We start from the raw sequence: 18,589 nt of genomic DNA, 5'->3' as shown, positions 1-18,589 counted from the left end.
TTAATAACGTTTCAATTTATTTAATTATTATTTAAATTTATAATTTAATCTACTTGGCATTATTTTTGCCACTGGATCTCCTTATCTAATGGTTAGGAATTGATCTTAATTTTGGATTGCTAAGAAGATACTTAAGCGCAACACCTGGTTCGCCTTACACTGTCGCTTTGGGAGGAGGAAATCACGCTGTCGCACTTGGTGAGCGAAGACCCCGGGGGCCGCGCCGAGTCCGACGACTTGGAGACATGGGTGGTGCCCGCGAGTCCCGGCCGTTGAAAGGCCTTGGGGCCCCAAGCCCCAACCTTTTTTTTTCGAATTTTTTGCCTATTTATATCTCATTTCTTCAACATTCTTCCACCAATTTCTCCATTTTTATCCTCTAAATTATTTCAATATTTGTGGCTGCGATGGAGTGGTTTAACACCGACGAACGATAGATGAACGAGTTCGTCAACGCCAACAACCGGTACCTACCGGCATCGCCCAACCCAAATGCAGCGCCTAGTCCGGGGGCATCCAACATGGATTTCCATCGCGTTAGCACCGATGGGTACGACATCGTGATAATGGAGCCCGCTCAAGGGAGGGGCAAGGCTGCGGTCAGATGATGAGGGCCGAAGAAGTATAGGCCGGAGGAGACATTGGGCTGGCCAGAACTTCTGGCGTTCGAGGTTTCCTATCATCGGAAACAAGAGCAAAAGTGTTATGGGAGCGGTTTGCCTAGATATAAATTGGTTGACCAAGAGGGACGTTCGACGACTACGTGAAGCTACACAAGCATTGAGGTCGGGTCCAAAAGGAGATGATGAAGTGGAATGGCAAGTGGACTAACGTAGTCGGATGTATCCGAAGGCCGAGAGGACCTCTGGCGAAACCCAGGGAGTTTTACTCGACGGAAGAAGCATTTCAAGTACTACGATGTTTGGAAGATTGTCGAGAAGAGCCAAGTACCCCGGCGGCGACCGGCGGAAGTGGGGCATCGAAGAGAACCAAAGTTTCCGCCCGGAAACTACTTTTTAAACGAAGGAGGTCCCAAATTCGACCCGGGTGACGCGACGTCTTCATATCATTCCCTAGTACTCAAAGCCGTCCGAGTGGAACTTAATCGACAAAGAGAAAGAGGAAGGCAACTACAAGTTACCGCTATGCCGCGCCAAACCCCAAACCTTCTCTGGACAAGATATTCGACTTTATGTTGGGTATGAGTATTAGTTGGAGGGCCATCCCCAACGGAATTAACATCGAGGGATACCCGACAATGTCGTTAGCTCAAATTGTACCATGAAATGATCGCCTACCTTCGCGCACAAATGAAGAAGAGTTTTTTCATTCCCAGGAATTGTATTTTTTTTTTAGGGCTTGTAATTTTCATTTTCTAGGTCTTGTAATTTTCATTTTCTAGGGCTTGTAATTTTTTTTATGAACAATGAATTTTTCGTGTTTTAATTATTCACTTTCATTTTACGAGTAAAATATGTTATTGTCAATAGTGCAATTTTAAAAATGGCTTGGATGGGCCGCAAGGGTTTGAGGAATTGGCCCGGGACCGAAATTTAGGGATTGATGACGCGGAAGGGACTTAGGGCACGAACTCGGACCGGAGTTTGGATGCCCTAATTAGTTAGCAATTGATCACCACCACATATTTAATATATTAAATACTAACTAATGATACTCTAGGCCATCTAAAACTAAATAATTTAATATGATTTTTAACTATTTAAATAATCCTAACTATATACCAGACGAACCCTTAAGTTAGAGACATCAATGCTGGTTAAAAAGTTAAAACCAATGGGTCTTTTCTATAATTTTTTTCAAGTGATAAGAATGCAGTATTTTTTCATGAAACTCTTAATTTTATAAGTAATATTTATTGGGTTAGGCATACATCAAGATTTAGCTTTACCAAATTCTTAATTTAAGCAATAATAAAAAGATGACTTAGTATAAAGTAGCATCCAGCCACTACAGAAGTAATATTGAACTTCCCCATCCAACTAGAATATATATCCTGGTTTCCTGCTTTATCTTTCATTTCCCCGCCAGATTAAATGTCCATTAATTAATTAATGTCTGCTATTGACTTAATTAATTAACTTCTTATTAATTCCAAGAGTGGATCAAAGATGGAAACACTTATTTATTATTCATAGAGTAATCAAACTCCAACTACTAGCTAGTTCCAATAATAAAACCTTTGCTTTCGCGCTCCTCTTGAGGAGATGATTGCACCAGACTCACCTCGTGCACGATTCAATATAATAAAGAATCCTAGCACCGCTAGATATCGATCACCACTCGCCCAATATATCAGATAATTGGGCATTTAAACTCCGCACCATTTGATAAGTCAAAGCAATGCATAATCAATACCGTATGCTCAATGCTAACCTACATTGATTAAGAAATAAATATTTATCAAGATCTCGGCCGCAGATATTTCAAGGCAGTCATTTAGATCCGTCAGTTATTATACCACACCTCAATGTCATCTTATTTCGCATAGCTTAGAAATAAGGATCACATTGCAACCTTTCGATGGGTAGTCTAATTCCATCTAGGTTGTGAAATTCATATTTTCTTTTGTTTAGAATCACTATTAATTTGTGATACCTTAAAGTGACGACGCCCACAACTACCGGTCTACTAAAACAAAGACTTAGACTTTGTTAAGTTAACTTATACATTTAAACATGCATTAACATCCATTAAATGTAAAACATAACAACATTATGACAAAAATAATCATGCTTTATTCATTGGAAAATAAAATAAGAGCTTGATAAAAGTATTCAATCACCAAAAACGATTTCTAGTATACAAACCCCTAACAATCTCCCACTTATACTCAAAACACTCCTGAGTATACAAAAATGTGCTAATGCCTAAATCTCCACTTTATACCGAAAGCGGATTTGAGGCCTTCAAATTTCGCCGAACTCCCATTCCTTCAACATGGCTTTCATACGGCTTTACCGCTAACGCCTTCAGAAAGATCCAGTTGTTTTCCGACTCAATCTTGACCACTTGTATGTGTCTCCTCTCTCAGACCATATCTCGAATGATGCATATTACTCTCTCTATGTGCTTCACGCTTTGATGAGCTTCCGAGTTCCCTCGACTCACACAAGACCAGAGTTATCACAATAAACGGTGATGCGCTGGGCATATTCGTTAACCACACCCAAGTCCGTAAGAAGTTCTAGCCATACAGCCTCTCCTTGGCACCAAGCGGCTACATACTCTGGCCCATGGCAGAAGGCCCCAGAACGCATTTCGCGATACACTCTTCCAAACTATGCTCCACCTCCTAAGGTAAATACATATCCTAAGTCGATTTTCAACCACCACCAAAGTTCAACTTATGACCTAAAGGACAGAGCTCAGTCATGACAAACTAGAACATAGTCCTTAGTCCGATTAAGGTACTTCGAGTATGTTCTTTACTTGGCAGTTCAATGTCCTTTGGCCGGATTTGATTTTTGGATATCTGCTACCATGCCAACAAGAAAGCCAGAGTATCTGTCTAGTACAAAGTAGCATAGCATACATGAGACTACCAACTCACGAGGCATATGGTATTCTTCTCATCTCGCTATCTCAGATGCTGCCTAGACACATCTTGCATAACCTGGACGCTGTATGTCTAAAAGGTAGAAACCTTTCTTGGCATCTGCATGCTAAGCTGCCTAAAAGACTGCTGCTGCATGTAAGATTCTGGGATAAAGATGTAATATTTTTTTACCTCAAGGTTCCTAAGAACCTTGATACCAGAACGTGTCCCGCATCACCCATATCTTTCATCTCGAACTCCGGCCGGACAAACTAAGTTCGAATGACACAACATCTTTTTATTGTTTCCAATTAGAAGAATGTCATCTTACATAAACTAAGAATACAACATTTCCTTTTTTCAATCTTCTTATACACGCCTTTCATTAGGGCATTTTTCAACTAAACTTTGAACAGCTTGATCAAACACTGGCCCCCACATCTTTATTGCTTTGCTGGCACTATAAATGTCTTCTAAGTTTCCAAACCATGTGTTCCTTGCCCTTCACTACATAAATTTTCGGCACCGATGTAGATGTCTCCCTCAAGACTCCCCGCTTAGAAACGCAGCCTTTAATCGCTCCATATCTCACATACTTCCCAATCCATGTTTTGTAATAAAAAGTATTTGGGATCATTGACATGGCCACCTGCATGTCCTATCGTAATCACACTTCCTTTTTGGCATACCTCCTTTAGCCATCGAAAGTCTTCGCCAAGACTTTAACTCGTCCATCTAGTCCACTACGTTTGTATATCCACTTCGCTCCCAATGGCGCATTAAATTTTTCGGGGCAGGATGCTGCATAAATCGTAGACGCTTGTCTAATATAGATTGTTCAATCACTGCTGCACCATTCTAATGACTGACATCACTGCGCCTTCCGCAAAAATTTCCAGTGGATCCAAGACATTGTCGTCTGAGAGCTGATCCATACACTACCCAAACCAATGTATCATCGGGCTCTGCCAGAGACTCTCTCCCATCATGCTGTACCATAACATCTGGAGTATTAGTTGAAGTTTGGAATTGTTGTTACACTGTAATTGTTCTGGTTAATGGAAATGAACTGAGTTAGCCTTTCTGTGAGCAATTCACACTGCATTGGATTTATGATCTATTACATAGCTTTTCCTCAAGTAATGTAATGAGTGCTCATGCTAATCACTTTCTCGATCTCTCAGACTATAGAATTCATAAGCTTTTGCCTTCTAGGTATCCATAAACACAAATCCTCTACCCTGATTCCAGCCATTGATCCTTCAATACATGAGCTCTAGCACTCTATACTTCCGAGATGTTCTAGATTGGCTTACGCTCATTCCACAACTCATATGTAGTGGCAGGAACAGATTTTGACTCTAAGAGATAGTTTGCAGAAAGCAAAGCATGACCCCAAAACGAAACAGGTAACCGTGCATAACTCATCATCGATCTGACCATATTTAATAGAGGTCCTATTCCTTCTTTCAGCCACGCCATTCTGCTGGGGTGTGCCCGGCGCAGATCGTTTGGGATTCTGATCCCAGCTACAGATAACATAGTCCAAAAACTCGGCACTTAGGTATTCGCCTCCGCGATCAGATCGCAGGCATTTGATACTCTTACCATGATGCGTCTCTACTTTAGCCTTAAACTCCTTGAACTTGTCAAAAGTTTCAGACTTGTAGCGCATCAAATAGATGTATCCGATTTTCGAGTAGTCATCTGTAAAGGTGACGAAATATCGAAAACCGCCCCTTTGCCTCGGTTGACATTGGTCCACACACATCAGTATGAATGAGCTCAAGTACTTCTTTGGCCCTATTCCCCTTTGATCTAAAAGATCTCTTAGTCATCTTGCCTTCGAGACAGGACTCACACTTCGAAAACGGTTCCTTCTCAAGACCTTTAATAAGATCTTGATCAACCATCGCATGAATCCTTCTTTCGTTGGCATGACCAAGTCTAAGGTGCCATAAGTACGTTTCATTCATTGAAGTTGAAGGTTCTTTTCTTTTCTTAGAAATTTTCGATGTAGCATTGAGTTCTGATTTACGTTGATTAAATTGTGTAGAAGTGATCGTGTACAGATTGTTTTCCATGATACCGCGACAGATATAAGAACCATCTTTCTTAATAACGCAATTGTCATTAAAAGAAATCGAATATCCATCATAAGACAATTTAGAAACTGAAATTAAATTTCTTCTAAAAGAGGGTATCAACAAAACATTCTTCAAAATCAAAAATCTATCACTAGAAAAACGTAAATAAACGTCTCCCACTGCAACGGCCGCCACTTTCGTAGCGTCGCCCAGCTGGACCTCTATCTCACGATCATGTAGCCGATCTTGTCAGTACAATAACCCAAGTATGAGTAGATGTCAAAGTAGCCTGGTGCCCTTTTTAGGACAATCTGGCTTCCAATGACCTTTCTCTCCACACTTGAAGCATTTTCCAGTTTGCTTCTTGTCACCCCGCTGTTTCTTCTTTCCCTTAGCATTGTTGACTGCTACTTGGTTCGGTGCCTTTTTCTTTCCTCTTCTAGCCTTAGAGCCAGAGGAATTAGGCGCGATACTCATCATAGCTACTTTAGCTTGAACCATAAGGTCCTCCGCCGACTGAAGTTCAGTCAGCAACTCTGCTAAAGTATAATTCCGTTTGTTCATCTCAAAGTTGAGCTTGAACTGCTGGAAGCTAGGGGGAAGACTCTGAAGGATTATAGTAACCTGGGACTCGGGATCGATCGTCCCTCCCAATACCTCAATCTGGTTGAGGTGACTCATCATCTCGAGGACGTGTTGCCTCACAGACGAGCCTTCCTTCATAGACTTCGTCATGATACTCCGAAAGGCTTGAGACTTAGCCGTTCGATTCTGAGTACCAAAAAGATTTGCGAGATTTGTCATGATCTCGGCGGCAGTTTCCATGGCAGAATGCTGATGCTTGAGTACTGATGACATAGAAGCCAACATGTAGCACTTAGCCATCTCATTCGCCTTATGCCACCGTCTATGCGCATCTCGCAATGCTTGGCTGGCACTAGCAGCCGGGACAGCTGGGCGTGGAGTAGTGAGTACGAACTTGTACTCTTCTGCTGTGAGAACGATATCCAAGTTTTGTTTCCATTCGATGTAATTTTGGCCTTCGAGTTTGTTTTCTTTGAGAATGGCAGAAAGAGGATTAAAAGACATCTTGACGAATTTTATTGCACTGCAAACAGAAGATTTTACTATTTGTCATAAACTTATGTAAGGAAATTGAGTAGATTAACCATAAAACTTTTCAAAATCTTACAACAGCCAAATTAATAAATTGTACCCTCCTCTGGAGGTAAATACGCATTAAAATTTTGACAATTTTACTGGTCACAGCACCGACGCATCAATATCTTCCTCCTCTGGAGGTCAACACGCCTAATGTTGCCTAAGCATGACCATCAGATTTAGCATTACAGAATTTTATTTCTACAACACACTCCCATAACAATGTTTATGTGCTGATAATAAAACCAAGCTATCTCATAAATTCTGATTGAACCCTGAAACTTGTAATTCCTTAGGATTATTGTCCCTACTCTGTAGGTGGCGATAATATTAGGAATCACTTTCTAGTTCATTCTATTTATTATTTGAGAAGTCCGCCCTTATGAACTTACTGTTTTCGTAGGATTATTGTCCCTACTCTGTAGGTGGCGATAATATTAGAAAATCAGCTTCACAAAATTTGGCAGTCCAACCGATGGAGACCATATATAAACATTTAGTTCATAATTATCGCTTAGATATTTTAGTTATGGTTTTTCATTAATTATCCTTTAGCCTTAAGGCAGATTAAGACTAATTAAATTCTGTTGGCATTTAATTGACTGGATAATTAAATCTTTCATTATCTTTAGTATCTTAGTTTAGGAATTATTATTCTAGAATTTAATTCTTATTCATGTCATACTATAAGATATATCTAAAATAAAGTACATTATTTATAATCTTAATTAGACATGAAAAATTAAATTCATATAATTTCCAAGTTCAAGATTAGGAAGATGATTAATTATATTATTTAATGTAATCTTACATATATCTTATCTTATTATAGATTCAAGATATATTATATATTTAGGAAACTATTAAATTATTCTTATCTATATCATCTAGGATATAAAATATTCATAGATATAGAAAATAATCCAAATATTCCTAAAATCTAGGGAAATCTTCCCTAAATATTTTATTTCATTAAATAATATTATTTTTAATGATTTCTATTAATTTAGGAATTAAATAATCATTAAAATAATCTTTCGTCACTATCTTGCGTTTCGAGGTTGGCACGAATCTACACGACGAAGATTTGAAGATATCCTCCGGAGACTCTCGCCGGGGCGGCGAATTCGCCGCCCGACAGCCGCCGGCCGTTTGCGCCGATCGGCGCAACGCTTCCTCTTCCGAATTTCTCCCCGGCGAAGTCATGCCGCGACTGATTCAGCCACGGCCTCGCCTCGACGCGGCTGCTCCGCATCACTCCGGCGATAACCCATCTCCACCGTCGACCTCGCTCGAACCAGCGACAGCCGCCAAGGGCGGTGCAGCTCCGGTTCGGCGTCGATAGCTTAGGGTTTGGCTAGGGTTTCGGTATTAGGGTTAGGGTTAGGGTTAGGTGGCGTCTCGGCAGCCCTCGGACGAGCCACCGCGCCGGTTGATCGCGCGACAGCAGATTCCGGCTCGGGTCGCGGTCTCGACTGGCGGCGCGCACGAGCCCATGCTCGCCAGCACGTCGCCGCGTGATCGTCGCTCCCGCGGCTCCTGCTTGATGTCGCGGCACGTCGAGTTCGATCGGGGCCGGCTAGGGTTAGATGGGTTCGGCTGGTGGCGCGCGCGAGTCCAATCTCGCCGGCGCGTCGCCCCTTGCCCATGACCCTCGGCTCCCACTCAATTCGACAACCCTCTTCGATCGATCATAGCGCGATTCGTCCCGGCGCAAGTGCCGACGAATCGCACATCTAGTTCGTTCGAATAATTCAAGTTCTATGATTCGAATGTTCTTGAGTTCAACATGCATAAAGATAAATAATAAAAACACAAGAACATGCTTCGTAATCAATTAAGACATGCATACATGAATTTCGCGAAATTTAAATCCAAATAATCAGAGCCAAAAACTGGCTCTGATACCAATTGATGGAACCGGCAGCGGAAGCGGGTGCATAAAACAAATCACATAATTATCAGATCTATTTAGCAGATTATTTAGACAAAAGCTATTCGCGCAAATTTCACATGTATCATGCTCATAACTTGAATCAATCATGTTTTAGAATATAGAAACCTAAAACATGCTTTTCTACGGAGCAGGAAAAATACCTTGTTTAATTCTCCAAAGAATTGAAGATGGCTAGCGACTTCTCCACGTGATGCTTTGAGTACTAGACCACAAATCTTCTCTCTGGTTCCCGAACTGTACTCTAATATCAGTGTGGGCTGATCTTACTAGAATACTAGGACTTAAATAAAGAAGACAGAAGAAATCCTTTTTGGAATAGGAGAGGAATTCGAAAATTCCTACAGCTTGTGAGAGCTGAAATTTTCGAAAATTTTAGCAAATAAAATTGTGTTATTTCTGTCTCCTTTATTCTCCTATTTATATTAAGTTCCTTTTGGGCCCAGACAGGGATCTATGGAAGGCTTTGGATATGGGCTCATCCAATTTACTTTTACTAATTAAATTGAACCCACAATTTAATATAAGTTATAATTGGAATATTACGAGCAGCCACTACAGAAGTAATATTGAACTCTCCCCATCCAAATCCGAAATTACAAGTAATCCGGGTTTCCGTTTATCTTTCATTTCCCGCGCTTAAGATTAAAATGTCCATTAATTAATTAATGTCTGCTATTGACTTAATTAATTAACTTCTTATTAATTCCAAGAGTGGACTCAGCATGAAACACTTATTTATTATTCATAGAGTAATCAAACTCCAACTAGCTAGGTTCCGAATAATAAAACCTTGTTTCGCGCTCCTCTTGAGGACATTATCAAACGAGACTCACCTCGTGCACGATTCAATATAATAGCAATCCTAGCACCGCTAGATATCGATCACCACTGCCCAATATATCAGGATAATTGGGCTACGAAAAACCCGCACCATTTGATAAGTCAAAGCAATGCATAATCAATACCGTATGCTCAATGCTAACCTACATTGATTAAGAAATAAATATTTATCAAGACCTCGCCTTTCAGTAGATAGCCCAAGGCAAGTCTTGCTGTTAGATCCGTTCAGTGCTATACCACACCAATGTCATCTTATTTCAGTAAGGCTTAGAAATATACGGACTGACATTGCAACCTTTCTCGATGGGTAGTCTAATTCCATCTAGGTTGTGAAATTCATATTTTTCTTTGTTTAGAACTGACCGTATTACCTTAAAGTGGACGACGCCCACAACCGGTCTACTAAAACAAAGACTTAGACTTTGTTAAGTTAACTTATACATTTAAACATGCATTAACATCCATTAAATGTAAAACATAACAACATTATGACAAAAATAATCTGTTTTATTCATTGGAAAATAAAATAAGAGTTTTACAGTATTCAATCACTCGAAACGTGATTTCTAGTATACAAACTCTAACACCTCTCCTTCTGTCCTTGAACCACGCATAGACAAGGAGCCTCCGTCGTGATAGGTTTATGAGTGTTGGAACTCAATTCTGGCATTCGGTTGGGACGAACAGAGTCGCCTAAGCTTATGGCCCTAGTGAGGCCGACTTTGGCAATTCGTCGAACAGTTGGTATGCGCTCCTTCATTGAGCAGATTTCTACTTGTTTGGAATTCGGCATGGACGAATAGGGTATTAGGGGCGGAGTGTTGATGGAATGAATGGAGGGAATGAGTGACGCCACGTTCAAATGCGATAGTTTGAACGATAAGTCGATAAGCTATTTCGAATTCGAACACTTTGCTACAAGAAATCGAAATAGAGAAAGATTCAAGAGGAACTCTCAAGAACTTCAATTGACAAAATCATAAACTTCAAAAACTGATCATATTCGTACTAGACTTGGCCTTTTATAGGCTAATAAAACTAAAACAAATCTCTAAACCTAGATCTATCTACTAATTAAATAATAGTAAATTATTAATAAACTATTCCCTAAAGCTATCTAATGCAATGCATCATTATCTCCAAATCAGAACAATCCCTCGAGCAATGTTACTGGGTGGTATCATGCGTCTTCAATATACACACGGCTACAAACATTGTGGACCAGCCCATTAATGGCTTCCTTAAATCTTCGGGCTTGTTGACGCGTTACGGGCCCTGCCGGAGCTTGTATCTCGTCTGATGTGTCGATGGATCCCTCGATCGCATCATTCCCCTCCTCTTCAAAAGGATTTGTCCTCAAATCCGTAATACCATCAGCACCAGACGGGCTCAAATCCGAAACATTAAAGGTGTGACTAATCTTATACTCTTCCGGCAGCTCTAGTTTATAGGCATTGTCATTTATCCTTTCGATTACCCGAAATGGTCTATCTCCTCTTGGTAACAGCTTAGACTTCCGTTGTTGTGGAAATCTCTCTTTGCGCATATGGACCCACACCCAATCTCCGGGTTCGAACGTCACTAACCGTCGTCCTTTGTTTGCCTGCTCCACATATTGTGCCGTCCTCTTTTCAATATTCAGCCGAACCTTTTCATGGATCTTCTTGACATATTCAGCTCTTCGAAGGCCATCCAGATTGACTTGTTCTTTAAGAGGCAAGGGGGTTAAGTCTAACGGAGTTAGAGGATTGAACCCATATGCCCCCTCGAACGGCGAAAGCTTGGTGGCTGAATGTACTGCTCGATTGTAAGCAAACTCCACATGTGGTAAACATTCCCCCCATGATTTCAAATTCTTTCTCACTACTGCTCTCAACAAGGTAGCTAAGGTACGGTTCACCACTTCTGTTTGTCCATCTGTTTGGGGATGACATGTAGTGGAGAATAGCAATTTGGTTCCTATCTTTCCCCACAATGTTTTCCAAAAATAACTCAAGAATTTGACATCTCGATCAGATACTATGGTCTTTGGAACTCCATGGAGTCGGATCACTTCTCGAAAAAATAGCTCAGCAATATGAGACGCACCATCTGTCTTGTGGCAGGGAATGAAATGTGCCATTTTTGAGAATCGATCAACCACCACAAAAATTGAATCAAATCCACGTTTCGTTCGTGGGAATCCCAGTACAAAATCCATTGAAATATCCACCCAAGGAATAGTAGGAATAGGGAGTGGGGTATACAAACCTTGGGAACTTGCCTTGGATTTGGCATGCCTACAAGTGACACACCTTTCACATAGTCGTTCCACCGACCGTCTCATGTGTGGCCAAAAGAAGTGCTCTTGTAGTGCAGTGAGTGTTTTGGCCACTCCAAAATGCCCCATTAAACCTCCTCCGTGAGCTTCACGCAGTAGAAGTTCACGCATTGAACAACGAGGGATGCACAACTTATTCCTACGAAATAGGTAGCAATCTTGTTTCTGAAATTCCTCGGTGTGTCCTTCATCACAGGCTTTATAAACTTCCCCAAAATCTTCATCATTCTCATACAACTCTTTGATGTATGCAAAGCCCAATAACCTTGAGTCAAGAGTAGAAATTAATGCATACCTCCTGGAAAGTGCATCAGCTACTACATTTTCTTTCCCTTGTTTGTATTTAATGATGTAAGGAAAGCTTTCGATAAATTCCATCCAGCGAGCATGCCTTTTGTTTAGCTTATGTTGCACTCGCAGATGTTTCAATGATTCATGGTCCGTGTGAATTATAAATTCCTTCGCCCAAAGGTAATGTTGCCAAATCCTAAGAGCTCGAACCAATGAATAAATCTCTTTATCATAAGTGGGATAATTAAGGGTGGCCCCACTTAATTTTTCACTAAAATATGCAATAGGTCTTCCCTCTTGCATCAACACAGCTCCAATGCCTACTCCAGAGGCATCACACTCTATTTCAAAATTCTTTGAGAAATCTGGTAATGCAAGTACAGGGGCTCGTGTCAAGTGCTGCTTAAGTTGAGTGAACGCCTTTCCTTGCTCAGGTCCCCATCTAAATTCACCATGTTTTTTAATCACTTCAGTGAGGGGAGCAGCAATCGTGCTGAAGTTTGGCACAAATCGACGGTAGAACCCAGCTAACCCGTGGAAGCTGCGAATTTCTCCAATGCTTGTCGGTTGCGGCCATTCTTGAATGGCCTTTACCTTCTCATCGTCAACTTGTACACCCTCGCTACTTACTACAAATCCCAGAAATACTAACTTATTAGTACAGAAGGTGCACTTTTTAAAATTGGCATACAACTTTTCCTTGCGGAGAGCGTCCAATACGTTGCGTAAATGGTGTCCGTGATCAGCCAAGCTTTTACTGTAAATAAGGATGTCGTCGAAATAAACAACGACAAATCTTCCAATGTAGGATCTCAAGACGTGATTCATTAATCGCATGAACGTGCTAGGAGCGTTAGTTAATCCAAAGGGCATTAATAACCATTCATACAAGCCGGTCTTCGTCTTGAATGCAGTTTTCCACTCGTCTCCCTCCTTGATCCTTATTTGGTGATATCCACTACGCAGGTCGATTTTAGAGAAAACACTGGACCCATGTAATTCATCCAACATATCATCAAGTCGTGGAATGGGATGTCGATATTTTATGGTGATGTTGTTAATTGCACGACAGTCAACGCACATTCGCATTGACCCATCCTTCTTTGGCACTAGTAGTACGGGTACGGCGCACGGGCTTAAGCTCTCTCTAATGTGCCCTTTAACTTGGAGCTCTTCGATCTGTCGCTCCAACTCCTTCGTTTCTTCCGGATTGGCTCTGTAGGCCGGACGGTTAGGAAGCGTGGCTCTTGGAATTAGATCGATTTGGTTTCAATTCCTCGCACGGGAGGTAGTCCGGTGGGGGTGTCTTGAGGAAAGATGTCACCATATCCCTGCAAGAGTTTGACTATGGGCTCTGGAACTCCTTGGAGATTGGTGGGTTCCAGGTTTACTTCTTTGTGTAATAGCACAAACATGGGGACTTCTTCTTGTACAGCAGCCCTTATATCCTTGGAGCTGGCCAAGCATGTTTGCTACATCTCTACTTCCTTCTCCTTTTCTATTTGTTCGTATTCCCTTTGCAGTTGGAGTTGATCTTCGTGAACTTGTTGAGGGTTAAGGGGAGCGAGTATGAACTTCATTTGGTTATAGGTGAATAAGTACCTATTGGTGTACCCATCATGGGTAACTCGGCGATCAAACTGCCACGGCCTTCCGAGTAGCACGTGAGTGGCCTTCATTGGTACTACATCACACAATATTTCATCCTCATAATTTCCCATCTTAAATTGTACCTTCACTTGATAGTTCACTCTGGTGGAACCATCTTCACTCAACCACTGCAGCTTATATGGCTTTGGGTGCTCGATGAGCTGCAACCCTAGTTTTCTGACCATCGTGTTGCTAGCTAAATTTGTACAGCTGCCCCCATCTATAATAACGCTGCAGACTTTGTCCTTCACCTGGCAACGTGTATGGAAAATATTCTCTCGCTGCTCATCTTCTTTGCTTCTGTTTCGGGTATTTAGAGCTCTTCGTGTTACCATAGTTGATCGAATATGACAGCTCATGTTGGTAGGTTCGTTGTGGAAATCAGGACCTGCTCTGATACCACCTGATGTGAGCCTCGTTACGGATCGAGGATCACGATCCAGCAATCGGCCCGTTTCACAGTGAACTTCCAACCTCTCCTTCTGTCCTTGAACCACGCATAGACAAGGAGCCTCCGTCGTGATAGGTTTATGAGTGTTGGAACTCAATTCTGGCATTCGGTTGGGACGAACAGAGTCGCCTAAGCTTATGGCCCTAGTGAGGCCGACTTTGGCAATTCGTCGAACAGTTGGTATGCGCTCTTTCATTGAGCAGATTTCTACTTGTTTGGAATTCGACATGGACGAATAGGGTATTAGGGGCGGAGTGTTGATGGAATGAATGGAGGGAATGAGTGACGCCACGTTCAAATGCGATAGTTTGAACGATAAGTCGATAAGCTATTTCGAATTCGAACACTTTGCTACAAGAAATCGAAATAGAGAAAGATTCAAGAGGAACTCTCAAGAACTTCAATTGACAAAATCATAAACTTCAAAAACTGATCATATTCGTACTATACTTGGCCTTTTATAGGCTAATAAAACTAAAACAAATCTCTAAACCTAGATCTATCTACTAATTAAATAATAGTAAATTATTAATAAACTATTCCCTAAAGCTATCTAATGCAATGCATTCTTATCTCCAAATCAGAACAATCCCTCGAGCAATGTTACTGGGTGGTACCATGCGTCTTCAATATACACACGGCTACAAACATTGTGGACCAGCCCATTAATGGCTTCCTTAAATCTTCGGGCTTGTTGACGCGTTACGGGCCCTGCCGGAGCTTGTATCTCGTCTGATGTGTCGATGGATCCCTCGATCGCATCATCAACTCGTCCACCCTATTCGCCGATCAGTGCAGGCGTCGCGGTCCGGCCATTCAGTTCACTGCCAACGGCCGCACACATCATATGGGGTACTACTTGGCCGATGGCATATACCCTAGGTGGCCTGTTTTTTTGAAGACGATCAGGTGCCCAATTGGTGAGATGAGAGTCTTGTTTGCGGCAAAGCAGAAGTCCGCGCGGAAGGATGTGGAGCGGGCTTTTGGGGTGCTCCAATCGCGGTGGGCAATCGTGAAAGGTCCGGCGCGTTTCTGGTACAAGGACGTCATCGCCGACGTCATGTATACGTGCATCATCATGCATAACATGATAGTCGAACAAGAACGTGGTCATGTCACCAATTGGGTGGATGATGAAGCCGGATATAGCTCCAGCACGGCGACCTCGCCGGTCACTTGAGGATTACCGACTGGCTTCGGTGCGGTTCTACAGCGACAGGCCTCAATGCGCAACCAACAAGACCATACTCAGCTCATGACCGACATGATTGAAGAAGTTTGGACCCGCAGTCGCCGCCGTTGAGAAATTATAGTTTTTTTTAATTTCGTATTGTAATGTTTGAATTTTAATGAAATGAAGTTAGTTTTCCAAATTTTGAAGTATTTAAATATTCAAATAATAGAAAAATGCTTAGGGTGTCGCTTAGGGCGGGCTATAGTCCGCCCCACTGCAGGTGAAATAAGAGAAGGATAAAATGCTGACGTGGCGGTGCATAGGGCGTCGCTTAGGGCGTCCCATTGTGGATGCCCAAAGCATACAGTTGCGGAAATTTTGGTGTCGCATATATAACTCAAATATCTATACATACACGCATTAATTACCTATATTCAAAACATTTAAATCTCTCACATCAAATAAGGTTGTGGAGAAAAAATTACACAAGTATATATACATCACTAATTTATATAGCGGAAAGTAATTTTTATTACTATCATAAAACAGTTTCATAAATAAAATATTTAAAAAATATTAGTTCAAATTTAAAGTCATCACATACTCTTGAAACTATTTTATTTCGGAAATTGTTTTATGTACTAACTATAAAATACACCCTCCGTCCCACTTAAGATGACACATTTTCCTTTTCAGTTTGTCCCAACTAAGATGACACATTTCCCTTTTTGGAAACTCTCTCTCCCATTAATACACCCAACCACTTTTTCTCATTCCTATTAAAATATTCATCTTTCTTTCTTTCTCTATTTTAGTACTTACACCCACATTTTCTCTCTCCAATTATATACTTTAACTAACAACTCCTAAAACCCGTATCAGCCAAGATATGTGTCATCTTAGCCAGGACGGAGGGAGTAATTTTTAGTATATGATTAAACTTTATGGTTCATGATTAATTTGAGTATATTAGTTTATTTATTTATATTATATATTTAATTCCTATTACTATTATAACAATCGTTCACTCTACTCTATTTTGTTTATAGTGTATATGGTATATTGACAAAAATTTAATATATTAAAAATATTTTTCGGGTCAACTTAATTTTGTTAACTATTTATTTTATATTTTAACATAGAATATAAATATTATCAAATTAACGTTCCATGGAATAATAATATAAGAATTAGTACGATATTATTATTCATATAGATAATTTATTATGCAAAACACTAAGAAAATAAAACTCCCATTAAATATTACTATATGCAATGCTAGCAATAAAAAATAACTTTCCACCATGTAAATTGGTGAGGTCTTGTGAGCGACTGTGGCACCTGACAACATCACCATCCATTTTCTCTCTTCCCTTTCTAATTTCCTCTCTCCCCTCTCATACTCATTCTCTTTCCTCCTTTGATCTGCATCAACTCTCTCTTTCACTTTTCTCCTCTCTCATGCCATTCTCTCTTTTCTGTCTTGGTTCTTTCTTCCCCAAATCACCTCACTTCTCGTTCTCAATTCGTCACCCCGAAATTGGAACTGCCATAGCCTATTTCTTCTCTAGTCGCCGCATGTTCATCGCCGGCGCGAGATAGCCAACGCCCTTACATCGCTGCTCCGTCCTCTATCTCTTTCGTTCAACACAATACCTCTAAATCGAGGACTCGAGCCTCCCCTATGCGCGCAGCCATCGACAATCCTCCAACACCGGTGAGACGGGACCCTTGTTCCTCGCTCCTCTCTCTCTCGCCTACTGCCGGTGGTTACACATTGGTGCCGTTGGGTTCGACAACAGCCGCCTCATCACCAGTCAGTCCGCCGCCGTCTAAAGGTGTGCGTCGGTCATTGCCTCGGCTGTTAGTCATTTCCCAAATTTTACAGTCGAAATCAAGAATTTTCCGATAAAATTGTATCAATGAAGGAGAGGAAGGGAATGAAAGTATTAGAGAGAATGAAAGAGAATTAGATCGAAATAAATCATCGCATAGATCGAAATTTGCAGAATCAATTACGGATCGAAAAATATTTGAAAAATTAGGGGGGGAATAAGAATTTGAAGCGTCAATCACCACATTGCATGAGGCGACAATTATGATTCATCGTATTCAAAGGCCAAATAATTAAAATAAAATTGAGAAATTGAGAAACAAAATCGATGAATTTGCCAGCCCACTTTCTCATGCATTGAAGATTTAAAGTTTAATACTATAAAATTGTTAATATTGGTGTCAACTTATTACTACTCCACTATGAATTATTATTAGTTTTGATATGTATTAAATAAAATTTGTAACAGCAGTAACTATTATGTTTGAATTATATGCTTCTTATGTTTGAATTGTATAGTGATGTTAAAATTTATAAAAATTTAAATTCGTACTTATAAATTTACCGTTTTTGGCTGTTACAAGAAGTGGAGGAGGGTGCATTCTATTTTCCATTATTATCATTATATTTTCATAATGATGAATTTGCCACCCCACTTTCTCATGCATTGAAGATTGAAAATTTAATACTCATAAAATTGTTTATATTGGTGTCAACTTATTACTGCTCCACTATGAATTATTATTAGTTTTGATATGTGTTAAATAAAATTTGTAACATCAGTAAGTATTATGTCTGAATTATATGCTTATTATGTTTGAATGGTAAAGAAGGTTAAAATTTATAAATACTTAAATTTGTATCCAGAATTCATAGATATTCAAATCAAGGCAAAATTCGCCTTTTATATATGTACAAATAAATATAAATAAATAAATTAACGTGATTAATGCTTTGAATTAAAAGACTTGCGTTTAATTCTTTAAATGACTATGGGATATTCGATGAAATTTTTTCAGAATTAGGGCGGAGCGTTCTTGGCCAAAAATTCTTTCAGAATTAGGAACAATGAATAAAATCAATCTATGGTTTCGGTGGATTTGGGTTGGGCCGGTGGGGTTATGTGTGTGGGTTAATTTATTTAGTTGAGATTAATTAGTTCTTTAGGTGTCATTACTTGGGTTCATTAGTTCTTTGTCTAAAACTAGTCTATTTTTATGGGTTAGATTTGAAAATAAAATCAATTGATTAGGTTTATATTTTTTGAT

At 40.3% G+C, this 18,589-nt stretch overlaps 1 pseudogene; it reads right to left on the bottom strand.

Moving 5' to 3' along the window:
- Positions 1–10,181: 10,181 nt before the first annotated feature.
- On the bottom strand, positions 10,182–14,542 carry LOC125195284 (annotated as a pseudogene).
- Positions 14,543–18,589: the final 4,047 nt, after the last annotated feature.

This window comes from Salvia hispanica, chromosome 1 (genome assembly GCF_023119035.1).
Source record: "Salvia hispanica cultivar TCC Black 2014 chromosome 1, UniMelb_Shisp_WGS_1.0, whole genome shotgun sequence".
Lineage (NCBI taxonomy): Eukaryota > Viridiplantae > Streptophyta > Magnoliopsida > Lamiales > Lamiaceae > Salvia > Salvia hispanica.
Note: the sequence above shows the minus strand (reverse complement) of the source record. Positions and strands in the feature narration are given on the sequence as shown.